This window comes from Schistocerca nitens, chromosome 9 (genome assembly GCF_023898315.1).
Source record: "Schistocerca nitens isolate TAMUIC-IGC-003100 chromosome 9, iqSchNite1.1, whole genome shotgun sequence".
NCBI classification, from domain to species: domain Eukaryota; kingdom Metazoa; phylum Arthropoda; class Insecta; order Orthoptera; family Acrididae; genus Schistocerca; species Schistocerca nitens.
The window spans coordinates 251,718,631-251,732,905 of record NC_064622.1 but is presented as its reverse complement, the minus strand read 5'-3'; positions in this window follow the sequence as shown (position 1 = coordinate 251,732,905).

Below are 14,275 nucleotides of genomic sequence, written 5' to 3'. Positions count from 1 at the left end.
GGTAATCTTTTCTAGAATTAGTTTTTGTGGTGCACCACTTTAATTACATAGACATTAAGATGTGATTATACATTTCCCTTATCTGCATTGTTGTCTTTACTGTAATATTTTTCTGCTTGAGCTTTGTCATGTTTAGGTATAAATTATTTCATTTTCTGCTGCTGGTTGCCAGGCATAGTGCTACTGAATTTTAATTTGTGTTACTCTGCTAAGCCAGATTTATTTTTCTTGTTTGCTGCTCATGGCCTTATATTAGTTGTAATATTGCTGCTTGCTTTGACAATTTCTATTTTTTTTCATTGCTATTTGTATTAATTGTTTTGTGCTGCTGCATTGCCTCGTCTCTTAGTTTAGCACCTGAGCTCAGTAGATTTAAGTTAGCTTAAGAGGGGGTAGACTATATAAGAAACAGATTTGGCAAAAATGAGTATTGTACAATGAGAGATAATTATTTTGAAAGAAATATGAATAGAATACAGGAAGGAGGTTTAGATAGGACTTTTTGGGAATGATGATGAATGAAGGGAGATCTCCAAGAAGTAAAGAAAGTTTTGTTTGCAAAATACTGCAGTAAAACAAACCCTGGCCTTTCCTTGTATTATTCCGCTATGTGTTTGTGTACCCTTGTGTATTTGTTTTCTTCCTGTCTCTGTGTAGTTTCATAGAATTTTTTTTCTTCTAATACTAAGCTACATTCACTATAATGAGGAATACTGTTATCCTCAAATATAATTGGCATTAATAATATGTTATTTTATTTGTAAAGATGTTTAGACATTATTTATTCTGTTTTGTTTTAATGCTCATGTGTGAAGTTGATGTTTCAAAATTTATTCTGATCTTTATGTATGTACTTATGTCATTATTGCCCGCATCTCGTGGTCGTGCGGTAGCGTTCTCGCTTCCCACGCCCGGGTTCCCGGGTTCGATCCCCGGCGGGGTCAGGGATTGTCTCCGCCTCGTGATGGCTGGGTGTTGTGTGCTGTCCTTAGGTTAGTTAGGTTTAAGTAGTTCTAAGTTCTAGGGGACTTATCACCACAGCAGTTGAGTCCCATAGTGCTCAGAGCCATATGTCATTATTTTTGTAACACTGATGTATATGTTTATTTCTATTCTATTGTAAAAGCTGTACTACAAATGTTATCTGTATTGTTATGTTCTTTATTGATGTATTTTGTACCTTTGTAATTGTATTCTTATGTTATAAAATTGTAATTGACACCAGGTCATCAAATTAAGTAACTTGTAAGTTACATTTCACTGCACACGTTTCTATTGGTCATAGTATATGGACAATATGTGAGAAGTAGGGACTGTTAGTGTTTGCACGTGTGTTAATAATTCAGCAAGGGACTGGTTAACAGCTTTGCTGGTTCTCAGGACAATTCAAAAACTTTGTGAGTGTACATGTGGTGGTTATGGACTTGCTCTATTATCCGCAAGACTCTTCAGTGGTGATTGTGCACCTGCATAGTCACAACAGATGGCTGCTGGCCATCTCTACAAGGACTACAGTGGGTCTGCATCTTTGATGACCCACCAGTACCATTATCTCTACAAGGATTACAGTGGGTCTACATCTTTGATGATCCATCAATACCATTATTTCTACAAGGACTGCAGTGGGTCTGCACCTCTGGTGGCCCACCAATACCGTAATCTCTACCAGGACTACAGTGTCTCTGCTCTGTGATGACCTACCCACCAATACTCTTCAAAACTTCTACTGACTCCGCCGTGGGTTTGCTCTGTTGTGGCCCATGACCTGTCTGCATGTCGAGAGTCAGCACTGTCTTTCCGTTGGAAGGACAACGCTACTTCTTCAAGACTGCATGGAAATCCACTACTTCCGTGTGCATTTTCTTTTACTGCTCAGACTTTGAGAAAAACACTGATATTTTACTGTGATGAACGATTAGGACTGTCTTTATGGACTGTGAGAAAGTTTAGCTTTTGACCAACATTGTATCAATAAGTGTGTGCCCTTGATTTCTTTGTTATTGTAATTACGATTATGAAAAATTTTAACAAATATGTATTGGCCAGTGCCCAACAAAATTTGTAAAATTTTTTGTGGGGAGCATGGGGGCTATGTAAGTAGGCTGTTTAGGTTTTTTATTGGTAACGCCACCTCAGTATGAAAATCACTGGCTATGCCGTGTGCAGTCTGTGGCCGCTTTGCATTGTTGTAATACTCAACCATTGTAGTGTTAGGCAGCTGGCTGTGAACAGCGCGTAACGTTGCGCAGTTGGAGGTGAGCCGCCAGCAGTGGTGGATGTGGGGAGAGAGATGGCGGAGTTTTGAAATTTGTCATGAACTGCTATATTTATAAATGATGATATCAAGGTAAATACATTCTTTGTTCTCTATTAATATCTTTCATTTGCTAACTATCCCTATCACTAGTTAGTGCCTTCCATAGTTTGAATCTTTTATTTAGCTGGCAGTAGTGGCGCTCGCTGTATTGCAGTAGCTTGAGCAGCGAAGATTTTTGTGAGGTAAGTGATTTGTGAAAGGTATAGTTTAATGTTAGTCAGGGCCATTCTTTTGTGGGGAATTTTGAAAGTCAGATTGCGTTGCGCTATAAATATTGTGTGTCAGGTTAAGCACAGTCCTGTAAAATTGTTCAAAGGGGACGTTTCAACTATTTCTGATGCAATGAGCCAGAGGAGTGAGGGAAGGACAGCGGATGATATACACTTTCGATTTTTTTGGGGAGAGGGGTCGTTTCGGAGATGCTCTTGAAGCGGGAACACATAGCAGGTACGAGTGCGCTTTTGCGTGTACGCAGAGAGCGGGGAATAAAGTCTCTACTCAGTACTGCATTGAGAGAGCACCTGTGTTGCGAGTGAATCGGACTGATACTCTATATTGAGTCGCTCGCGATTAAGCATGTTTTCACTCTGTTGGCCACAACACTTAATGTGGGGTGTGAACACAGAGTATTAGTTAGCGCCTGCGATTGAACATTGAGTTGCATCGTGGTGGACTGGCTATCTGACCAGTGTACCAAGCCAATAGTTAGGCTAGCAGCAGATAGGAGTCCTTGACTTCGTCAAGGTTTAGTGAGAGTTCGATTGGCAAAGGTCAATCCACACAGAATGAGATAGTTTTGTTATTTTTAGGGGTGAACGACGCAGGCAGCAGTCATCGCAGATAATGGTATTGTGTGCTACAGCATAGGCAAGAGGGTACTTGTCAGATCAATGCATTGTCAACATATCACCATCACACACACAGAACACGGCGACCCTGCCAGGATAGGTAAGATAGGTAGGTTACAAAAATAGGACAGTGTCAGAATGGATGATAGATGACAGTTAGGTATAGTGGGTCGCAATCTCAGTAAAAAAAAAAAAATTTTTTTGGTGTTACAGGAGGTTTATTGATATTTATGGAATGTTAAGTTAAATGGGAAGCAAATAATTGTAATTCTCTTGGCAACAAAAGAAAGTTAGTTAATTGTAGAAAAAACTTTTTCATTGGGACGAATTTTCACTCTGAAAAATTTTCTTTGATGTCTTAAAGAGTTTTTGCAAATATTTAGGATTAGAAAAGATACAAGTAGCGAGGAAAGCAGAATTGTAGAGAAAAGGTCTTGTGTTATTGTGTTGGAAAATGTTTGGATTTTTACGATTTTCGAGTGGCTGTTAGGGCATAGGATTTTCGGGTGATAGGCACACATGCCAAGTAACGCAGAGACGCAGAGTGACGCAGTATGAAATACTTTACAGTTAAGAAGTAACATTTTTACTCCCTTTGTAAGTTCACAGATAGAGATTGGAGACTGTAACAGAGGAGACAGAACAGTAGCCGAGAATTCACGGCGTTGTTGTTGTTGGTTCAACCAACTGGTAAGTGGTCATACAGTTTTGTAGATAGGGTTGTGGTGTGTTGAAAGAACTTCCATGTTAACGAGAGCACAAGCCAAAAGGTTACGTGATAGACAGCAAGTAGACAAGATGCAGGAGAATCAACCAGATAAACAGCAAGTAAACGAGCTCGTTGAGAATAGGACAGACGGTTAACCAGAGCATATGACAGTCGGTGAGGTGCAAAATCAGCAGGCTCAGGTATATTTGGATCTAATTGAGACAGATCAGCCAGATGGGAATCGAAGGGACGATAACACCGAATTTTCAGAGTAAGAAATTCCGTGTAGGGCACATTCTGAGCCAGAAATAGACAGCCCACGCAGGAAATGGCAAAAATTAGCAGCGAAACGAGCTCAGGTTCAAATGGCTCTGAGCACAATGGGACTTAACATCTATGGTCATCAGTCCCCAAGAACTTAGAACTACTTAAACCTAACTAACCTAAGGACAGAACACAACACCCAGCCATTACGAGGCAGAGAAAATCCCTGACCCCGCCGGGAATCGAACCCGGGAACCCGGGCGTGGGAAGCGAGAACGCTACCGCACGACCACGAGATGCGGGCTACGAGCTCAGGAAACGCGTTTGTTTTCCGCATATTCAGAGACAGAATACGCCTCCATACAGTCAATGAAATGGCAGTTAGTTAACGTTCAAAGAGAGGTAGACAGTGAGGAAGAGGGGGGACGTTTAGAATACGCCTAACCTCTTGTACTCATTATAAATAAGCCTCATCAACAGGCACAGGATTCTGTGGAGTTACGAGCGCCGCGAAAAGGTGCCGTAACAGACCCAACTGTACCTGCAAACATAAGATATACACAACAGAGAGGGCAATGTGCAGAGTTGTTTTTGCGCCACGAAATGGTTCAATGACAAACGCTACTAGTCCTCAACATAAAGAGCAACACAGGGAGAACGGTAGATTGTTGCAGTTATCGAACTTAGAAACGACACAACACAGTCCAGTAAACGACGTAAGTGACCGAGTAGCAAACAATAGACCGAAAACACACAGGTCAGCAGAAGCTAGTGTTACAGGACAGGACGCGATCATGGAGATGTTACAAAAAATGAACAATAGTATAACGACACAAATAGGGAAACAGAATCAGGATATTAATACACAAAAAACGAAACAGAATACACAGATGACGAAACAGTATCAGAAATTGAAATAGGATATGAAACACGATAATCAGAAATTGAGACAAGAGATTAAGACTCAGATTCAACAGGTTAAAATATAGATGGAAGAAGGGATCGCAAGAATTGATAGTCAGATCACTCAGATAAATAAATACGCGATATAATGTAGGGGAAGAATTCAGGTACTAACCCAAGGTCAGCAGCATTTACGCACTGACGCGGACAAGGTCCACTTGGACATCGTAAACATTGACAAAAAAGTAGATCTATTTACGAAAAAGGCCACTCGAAAAGCAATACAAATTTCGGAAGAACAAGCGATTCAAAGCAAGGACGCAAAAGTTGGACTGAAAAAATTTGATCAGCAAATCAATAAAATAGTGCTTAAAAACAAAGATCGAACGGAGTTGATACCAACTATCGAAGAAAAGATCTCCCTCGGGCATGGGTGTGTGTGTTTGACCTCAGGATAGTTTATGTTACGTAGTGTGTAAGCTTAGGGACTGATGACCTTAGCAGTTAACTCCCATAAGATTTCACACACATTTGAACATTTCAAGAAATGATCGAAACCGATTACACCTGTACCGAAACAACTGATATGTCAAGCATTAATTCAGGAGATGAACACGCACCGTCTAAGGAAGTTGAAGTAGAACAAAAACCAGAAGTAACACTCCCGCAGAAATCGAAACAGAAGGCCCCGACTAAGTGACACACGACACGCCACATAACCAGGCACAGTGTCTTGAAAAACGGGACACATACAGTCAGCCGATACCAGTGGAAAGACAGGCGACTGAACCAGGAAACCCGGTACAGTACCGCGAACGATGAGTGCAGAGACAAACGAACAACACTTTTGTTCACCAATGTTACGATATGATGCTAATATGGGTCAGGAAATAGAGCATATGCAGACAGGCAGTGGATTGCCTGAGTATAAGCAAGACGACACAAGCAGTGGCAGATTATTTGAGTCTATGAATCAGCTACAAACCAGATTTATGAGTAGATACGATACAGATCACTTCTTGAAAGAAAATTCCAACATTTCAAGGAAGAAGGCAGTAGCTTGCATGCACGCACATTCATCGATCAGTTCCAGGTAGGCTTGCCAAATCATTGGAGCTTGGCTCACAAACTTGACTTTATTTGTACACACACATCAGGGACAGTAGCGGAGGAGATGCAAAAGATCGCTGCTACCTGTACGTCTTCCCTAGAGTTCAGAACAGCATTTCTCGAAAGATATTGGTCTAAGGAGGCGCAAAACAAAATTAAATACGAGTTACTTCAGATGATACCATATGAAAACTCAGGGGAGAAAAGCGTTGTAAGATTCTTTGACACAGTGGACCAAAACGGAGAGTTGATACGTCTATGTAGAATGAAGTTACCGATAAAGTATCAACAGGCGACCGTAGGAAAAAATGAAAATGCCGAGGAATTCAAAGAGGTCTTAAGGGAGCTCGAATTCATGTTTAAAGAAAACGAGGTGAAAGAAAAAAGAGAGGAAAGGGAATAGCAAAAAGAGAGAACTATAACGAATATTCTAATAATAATAATCGTAATCCTAATAATAATAATTTCAGACAGTTTAGCAGCTCAGGACAGTGGCATAATGGAAGCAGTTGGCATAGAAACGGGAATCAGAATAATTGGTACCGAAATAGGAATGGTAATGGACACTCATACAGTGGTGGATATTGGTTTAGGAATCAATATACCAACGGTCAAGGGTACTTTGAAATAGGGTCACGTGCCAGAAAGAGCAACTGGCGAGACCAGGGTGCGAATAATTACAGAGGAAGTCATGGTCCACAGAAACAAGAACAACACAGCAAAGAGAACCAGAAGTAGAAGTTAGGCCACCGAATCCTGAAAAACATAAAGATTGAAGGGAAAATACGGAAGAGGTTAGGCAAACAATCGTTTCCTTTTAACAATCAAAACAGAACATTCATTTATTCGAAGTAGATAAATTAAAATTAGAAAAAACTGACAATAGCTACAGTTCAGATAAACAAGGACATACGAAAATTTCCGATAAAGAGTCACACCACATAGTGCCACAACTTATCCACCAATGACACTATTAAAAAAAGACAGAGATACAGCAGAAAAAATATAAGAAATCATTAAATTTCCAATGATTCCCTGAATGGAACACAGACAAATCGTCGCTTCCACCTTATTGAGCATTAGCTCAGCAGCAATGAGACTTAATATCACCAAAGACAAGTCTGCCACAAAGAAATGATTCACCTTGGGCCATAAAGTATTCTTAAAGACTCATTACCTTTCACACAAGAACCAAAATAATTGTAGTAAATTTTTTGCAGTCTATAAAGGGCCGATAATTATTTCCAGAATCGTTTACGAAAATGCCATGGAGCTAACGAACGCAAAAACCGGTAAGTGTATTAGCATCTACCACATGAGTCATTAAAAGCATGAAAAGAACAGTAAAATAAAATAAAAGGGGAGATACAAAGGGGCAAAAGAAATGTAGTAATCATTAAATAAAATATGATTAAATAATCCACAAATTAACATATTAATTAAAAGAAAGAAAGAGAGATACAAACAGACTTACAATTTTCTTGTATCATTGAGTACACTGCAACATGCGCACAAACAATGAATGATACACAACTAATAAAAGAATGATGAAGTGCTAGGGTTTAATATATATATATATATATATATATATATGCTTCGATTAGATTATCTTTTGCAACTGTCAAAAAATTTTACATTGTGTAGGATCATAATAATCCAGATGCTTCGATATAGCGACAGAGAGGGTACAGACATGTTGAGAAAGTACTTAGGGCAATGATAACAATGTGAAGACCAACGCGATACTGGAAATGCTGGGCAACCAGGCTGGAGTTCAGGAGGACAATGCGCAGCCCGGACATTTGATGTGTCACAACACTGCTACTCAATAGACGAGCATTGGGAGAAACATGATACGACAAGATTACAATGAAGGTACTAGAAGTACTAAGATCTACATACTCATCAAATAATATTTAGGAAAGGCAGTCAGATCCTACAAATCCTATATCTCTCCGACATTAAAATTCACATATTCCTAGCCCAATAAAAACAGAAGAATGCAAGAAAGAATAGAATACCAGAAGACACAAGATGAAGAAGGGCAGAAGAGAGTAAGATACCTTTCTCACCTATCCTAAAAATTATTACAAACGTCTTTCCATAAACTTTGAGGCATAGTAACCACTGCAGCCATCTCTCGAAATATAAATCAAGCATAGTGAAAACAATGTGAATGAACATCAAACAGCACATTAATCTTCTACCAACAAACATTATCAAGAAATGGATTAAGCTAAATGAACATCATTCTCCCTACCACATCACTGAACTGCCATACCGAACCAGGTGTGGAGTATCAAGACGTCACTGCACATAAAATGGGTGACAGTCGTCGGCAATCTTCAACTTCCTACAATCATCGAACTGCCATACTGCACCAGGTGTGACAGTAAAGGAGTACAAGGACATCATTGTATATTCAGTAAACCACACTCATCAACAGCCATCACTTAGGAGTAACTTTTCATGATGAGATCATCAACAAATAAGACCTGACATTTCATGCTATAGTGCTCTCACATGATTTGTGACACCCATGTAAATGTCTTGACGCCTTCCCGTACTTCACTGGGGTTCATCAAGCACAGAAACTGACAGGGTAGCACAAAACGAAAAGACATTTGGAAAAAAAATTCTCTCTGTACTAAACCAAGAAAATTATTTACATTTGTAATACGATATTTTTCTTCACTTTCTTTGTAAAAGTAATTATTTTGATTGTATATGTAAAGTCCATAATTTAAAGGTACCTTAAAAACTTTTTTAAACAAACTTAGTATAGTTATATAATCTCACAAACTCATAAAAAGTCTATTTATTTCTTTTATATGTAAAGTCAGAAAAGGATTTATACAGGACTTTTCTTCTTTAAGTAACATTCAAAAACACCTTTTTGGGATAATAATACCAAAGACGGAATTAAAAGGAGAAACTTCTTCATCCTTCAAAAAAAAAAAAAAAAAAGAAAAGAAAAGTGACACATAAAGGGAGAGATAATGCCGAAATAAATAAAACAAAGTAAAACAACATAGCTTTTGCAAACTTTTACGCAAAGCCTAACAGAAGAAAAGAAATTAAGACACCAAGACATAATGCACTGTACACTAACGAGTTAGATTACGAAAGGATTGTAAAAACACCTTTTCGAAATAAAAAAGGCACGTAATAACAACGGCAAAGAAAACTAATTATTTTTTTTGGTCAGTAGTCTACTGACTGGTTTGAAGCGGCCCGCCACGAATTCCTTTCCTGTGCTAACCTCTTCATCTCAGAGTAGCACTTGCTACCTACGTCCTCAATTATTTGCTTGACGTATTTCAGTCTCTGTCTTGCGCTCTACAGCTCCCTCTAGTACCATGGAAGTCATTCCCTCATGTCTTAGCAGATGTCCTATCATCCTGTCCCTTCTCCTTATCAGTGTTTTCCACATATTCCTTTGCTCTCCGATTCTGCGTAGAACCTCCTCATTCCTTACCTTATTAGTCCACCTAATTTTCAACATTCGTCTATAGCACCACATCTCAAATGCTTCGATTCTCTTCTGTTCCGGTTTTCCCACAATCCATGTTTCACTACCATACAATGCTGTACTCCAGACGTACATCCTCAGAAATTTCTTCCTCAAATTAAGGCCGGTATTTGATATTAGTAGACTTCTCTTGGCCAGAAATGCCTTTTTTGGCATAGCGAGTCTGCTTTTGATGTCCTCCTTGCTCCGTCCATCATTGGTTATTTTACTGCCTAGGTAGCAGAATTCTTAACTTCATTGACTTCGTGACCATCAATCCTGATGGTAAGTTTCTCGCTGTTCTCATTTCTACTACTTCTCATTACCTTCGTCTTTCTCCGATTTACTCTCAAGCCATACTGTGTACTCATTAGACTGTTCATTCCGTCCAGCATATCATTTAATTCTTCTTCACTTTCACTCAGGATAGCAATGTCATCAGCGAATCGTATCATTGATATCCTTTCACCTTGTATTTTAATTCCACTTTTGTAAAGTCCATTTCTGCCTTGGAACAAAATACAAATTGTATAATTAGAAACTAGAAACAATAGCTATAAAGAAATAATTACAAAAATTGTGAAGAATGGCTGAGAAAGTTAATCGGAAAATCCGAAAGAACAATTTTTGCCTGAATTTGTCAATTTTTTCCTCAGCACTGACAAATGTCAGAAAAAAAATTTGTCATAAGGCGGGGGGGGGGGGGGGATACGTTAGGTGGCGTGATCTCCTAACCTTCATTTACTACATGTTCCCACCCCACCGTCGTATTCTGCGTTTCAAGACATTACATTGGAGCCCAAACTCAATAGGGTAGAGTCAATTTTACATGTTTCCAGTTAATCAATATGCAAATCTAATAAATAAATCGCAAGTGCATACAGAGATTAAAAAGTCAAGGCTAGCATACACAAACATTCAAGACACGATGCCCACAAGAGTTTTGTACGACAGAGGCAACCAGCCCACTGGAGGGTGGGTTAACAGGAGGCTGTGCCAGCAGGCTGACAACCCAGGGACCAAACCAGTTTCTGCGAGAGGAAAGGGATAATTGCCTGCATGTGGACCTTAAATGCAAAACCGGCTGTATTGTTTGGGAGAGCCCCAACCCAATCATTTTTTGATGGACCTAGTGCACAGTTTTAGAGTTCTCACAGGTGTACAGTAAACGCCTATCACAGATGCTATATATTTCCGAATTGGTCGGCTTAAACAGAGCGCCATTCTCCTGTTTGTAAGATTAACGCTGATTGACGGACTATTTCTGATGCAATGAGCCGGAGGCGTGAGGGAAAGACAGCAGATGATATACCCTTTCGCTTTTTTCGTAGAGAAGGGTCGTTCCGGTGATACTCCTGAAGCAGGAGCATATAGGGGGAGCGAGTGCACTCACGTGTGTACGCAGAGAGCGAGGAACAAAGTCTCTACTCAGTACTGTACTGAGAGAGTTCCTTTGTCGCTAGCAAAATGGAGTGATACTCTATACTGAGTTGCTCGCGATTAAGTATTTTTTCACTGTGTTGGCCACAACACTTAATGTGTGGTGTGAATACAGACAGAGTATTAGTTAGCGCCTGCGATCGAACATTGAGTGGCATCATGGTGGACTGGAGTCCTTGACTTCATCAAGTCATAGTGAGAGTTCGATTGGCGAAGGTCAATCCAAATAGAAAGGGATGGTTTTGTTATTTTTCAGAGGCCGCTGTCGTCGCAGCTGACAGTATTGTGCGCTACAGCTTAAGTGAGCCCCATCTCTCCCCCATTAGAAATAACATACTTTATTCACGCCACTTCATTCCATTTTTCACGCGAAAGCCTCGACCGTACTTAGAAAAATTCAATCGGATAATTATTCAAGTTGAGTAGGCGCAGCTCTCAGCGATTCTACCAAGTAAATAACATTCTTAAAGAAAAGGGATAAAAGAACTTTCCCCCACTTTGTATATAAATTTAATTAACAGGATTTCTATCAATAAGAGATAATCTCCTATTCCAAAAAGAATCCAGCAATTTCTGTATCACTTTATAAATAAAAGTTTTACTTGATTTTCTCAGATTTTTGGAATAAATAATATTTTCCGTTCGTTTAATGTTTTTCTTACACTAATTAGCAATACTCCAGTACCCAAGTATCCCACTTGTTAAGCAATAAAATACAATATTTTTGTGGTTCTTTTTACAGCAGACGACTCCAGAAAATATATATTGCTGGAAGTTTTTCAGGTTTATTTGTGTGTACATTAGGAGCGTTTGTCTGACTTCCATAGTGGTGGAAATTATATCCGTGCAGGAACCAAAGGGTACTTGTCAGATCAATCCATTGCGGAGCTCGTCAACATAACACCCACACACATACAGCGTTTTCTTTCTGAAAGACGACTGGATTTATTCAGGATTCGAATATATCATATGTTTCCCCACTCTCCTGGCTACAGGACCCTATTTTTTTACACACCTGGCCTGATGAATTGTGACTGGGAAGGCCTGTATACCCGTATGGTACGTGTCTGCTGGTCGACGTACCAGCCGCAGTCTCGCCTCGTCACTAACCTCCCATCATCTATGTACACTCTTTGACATAAAACTTGACAGGCGGCCGGCCGCTTCAGAGGCCAAGTCCGCGCCGATCGCGACATGGGACAAATAAACCGGCCAACTCGCTAATTCTCTAAGTCCGGTTATCTGCCCAATCTGGCAACACTGTAGACTGCAGCACTTCCTGGAGGAAAACTTGTCCCATGAAAGAGAAGCTGTAGGCTGATTGCGCCTGTGGTCTAGCGGTAGCGTGCGTTGTTTCTGTTCATACTGTCAGAGGATCGAGAGCAGCTGGCATCAAACATTTTTATAGCCTCTTCTGTCTGAATGCTGAAGATTCAATCTATTTCGCTTTCTGACACACCGATATCACAATTTTATCCAGTAACCATCTTGCGGCAGATTTCCTGCAGACTGTCCTCCTCTGGACGCCATATGCGGCAAAGCCCCGGGATCCATTTGCTGGCTACCGGCAGCGGCTGTGGCGACAGCAGTGGGGCTGCACTCCCCCGTTCTTTATCGAAAGCGCCTGCTACCGCTCATCGCTTTTCATGATTTAAAACGCTTTATTATTAAATGTTGCTCCACAGAAAATTTCTACGATTTCCATTCACGCTCGAAAGCATCGGAGACAGACGTCGTAATTAGTAGGCGGGTATTATATTAAATTAATCGGCAAGAGTTGAGTATGGCCAGAAATTAATTTTATAGACTGGGACGAAGTTAAACGACCTCACTACAATCGACGAATTTATAAATGCTTCATACCTCGTTTCTTTTCCTTTAAAACTCAATTATTTGTGCAACTTTTGGTCAGCGTTCGGATGTTTTCGTCAAGCCAGAGTGAGCGTCTGTGGTGTAAAGTGTATTACAGTTCTTGTTTCATTCCTTATGGTAAGTCTATGCGATAAACTGTGTGAATACCTTGCAATGCATGCTCTGTAGCAGTGCAGGAACACTGCACATTTGGAGTTCCATGTATGGATTCATCAAGTATTTAATGTTGATCGGAAGTGATAGTTAAGGTCATCAGATTTAAACCATCAAAATTTATCGTTTTGGAGGTTTCAGAGAACGGAAAGGAATTGCTAACGCCGGTGTCAGAAAAGTTTACAGTTAAATTCTATTGCAAAAATTTAGAAGAGAGGAACTATATTAATCAACATGTGCACTTCATAAACAACCTCCTGACATGTTCGACCTATATGACGAAGAAAGCTCAAATTTGTATCGTTGACAGTCGGTTTGAATCTTTTCAGGAAGTATTTCACAGTGAAGCACCTTGGCATTTGCGAAGCAGAAATCCGTGAAATTAACATAATTTACTAAGTCGAAATCGTACGAAGATTGATGTTTAAAGGCATTCTTCAGATTTCGTATAAGGAATTTTTACCAGCAGTTAGCAACTCCATTAATTAAAATGGAAAATAAAAGGTTGTAGTCAGTGGCTTCCACCGAGATTGGAACTACTATGCCTTATAGTACGAGCACGAAAGACTAGTGGCAACAGGCGGACTATAGTCAGTGCGATGTTGCCTGAGCGTCAAAACGCAATCTTAAACACACAAACAGGCGTTACTTATACGAAGAACGCCGTTCTTGGAGTCCAGAAATTAAATATACTTTCTAAGTGTCTCATCTTACAGTGGATTATATCGTATGAGTCTTCGATGTGGAAAACGAATGTCAAGTGAATTTAGCGAGGTAATGCCGACCTACATCCGGAAGTAAATACACTATCACAGTGTTGACTAATAGTCGTACTTGCTACGACGCTGCTAATTCTCGGCTGTCTTACGAGTCAGCTCTCGGCGAAATGCTTGTCGTGATTGTCCGATGCGGTTCTTCAGAGTGGAGACGCGCGGGCACGTTTGGTTTCTGACGTCGCCTTGTGGGCTACGTATGTATTTGAGACTTTCGATTATCATTAATCCAGAATGATACAAGTTTCAGCTTCCGGCGTGGAAGAAGGCTGTTGACGCCGACATTATATCATTTCAACGTAGGGAAAGCAAAACGGGTGATTCAATGTTTCTCATTCAACATAAAGCACGTGAGATAATTTACCGTAACGTTCA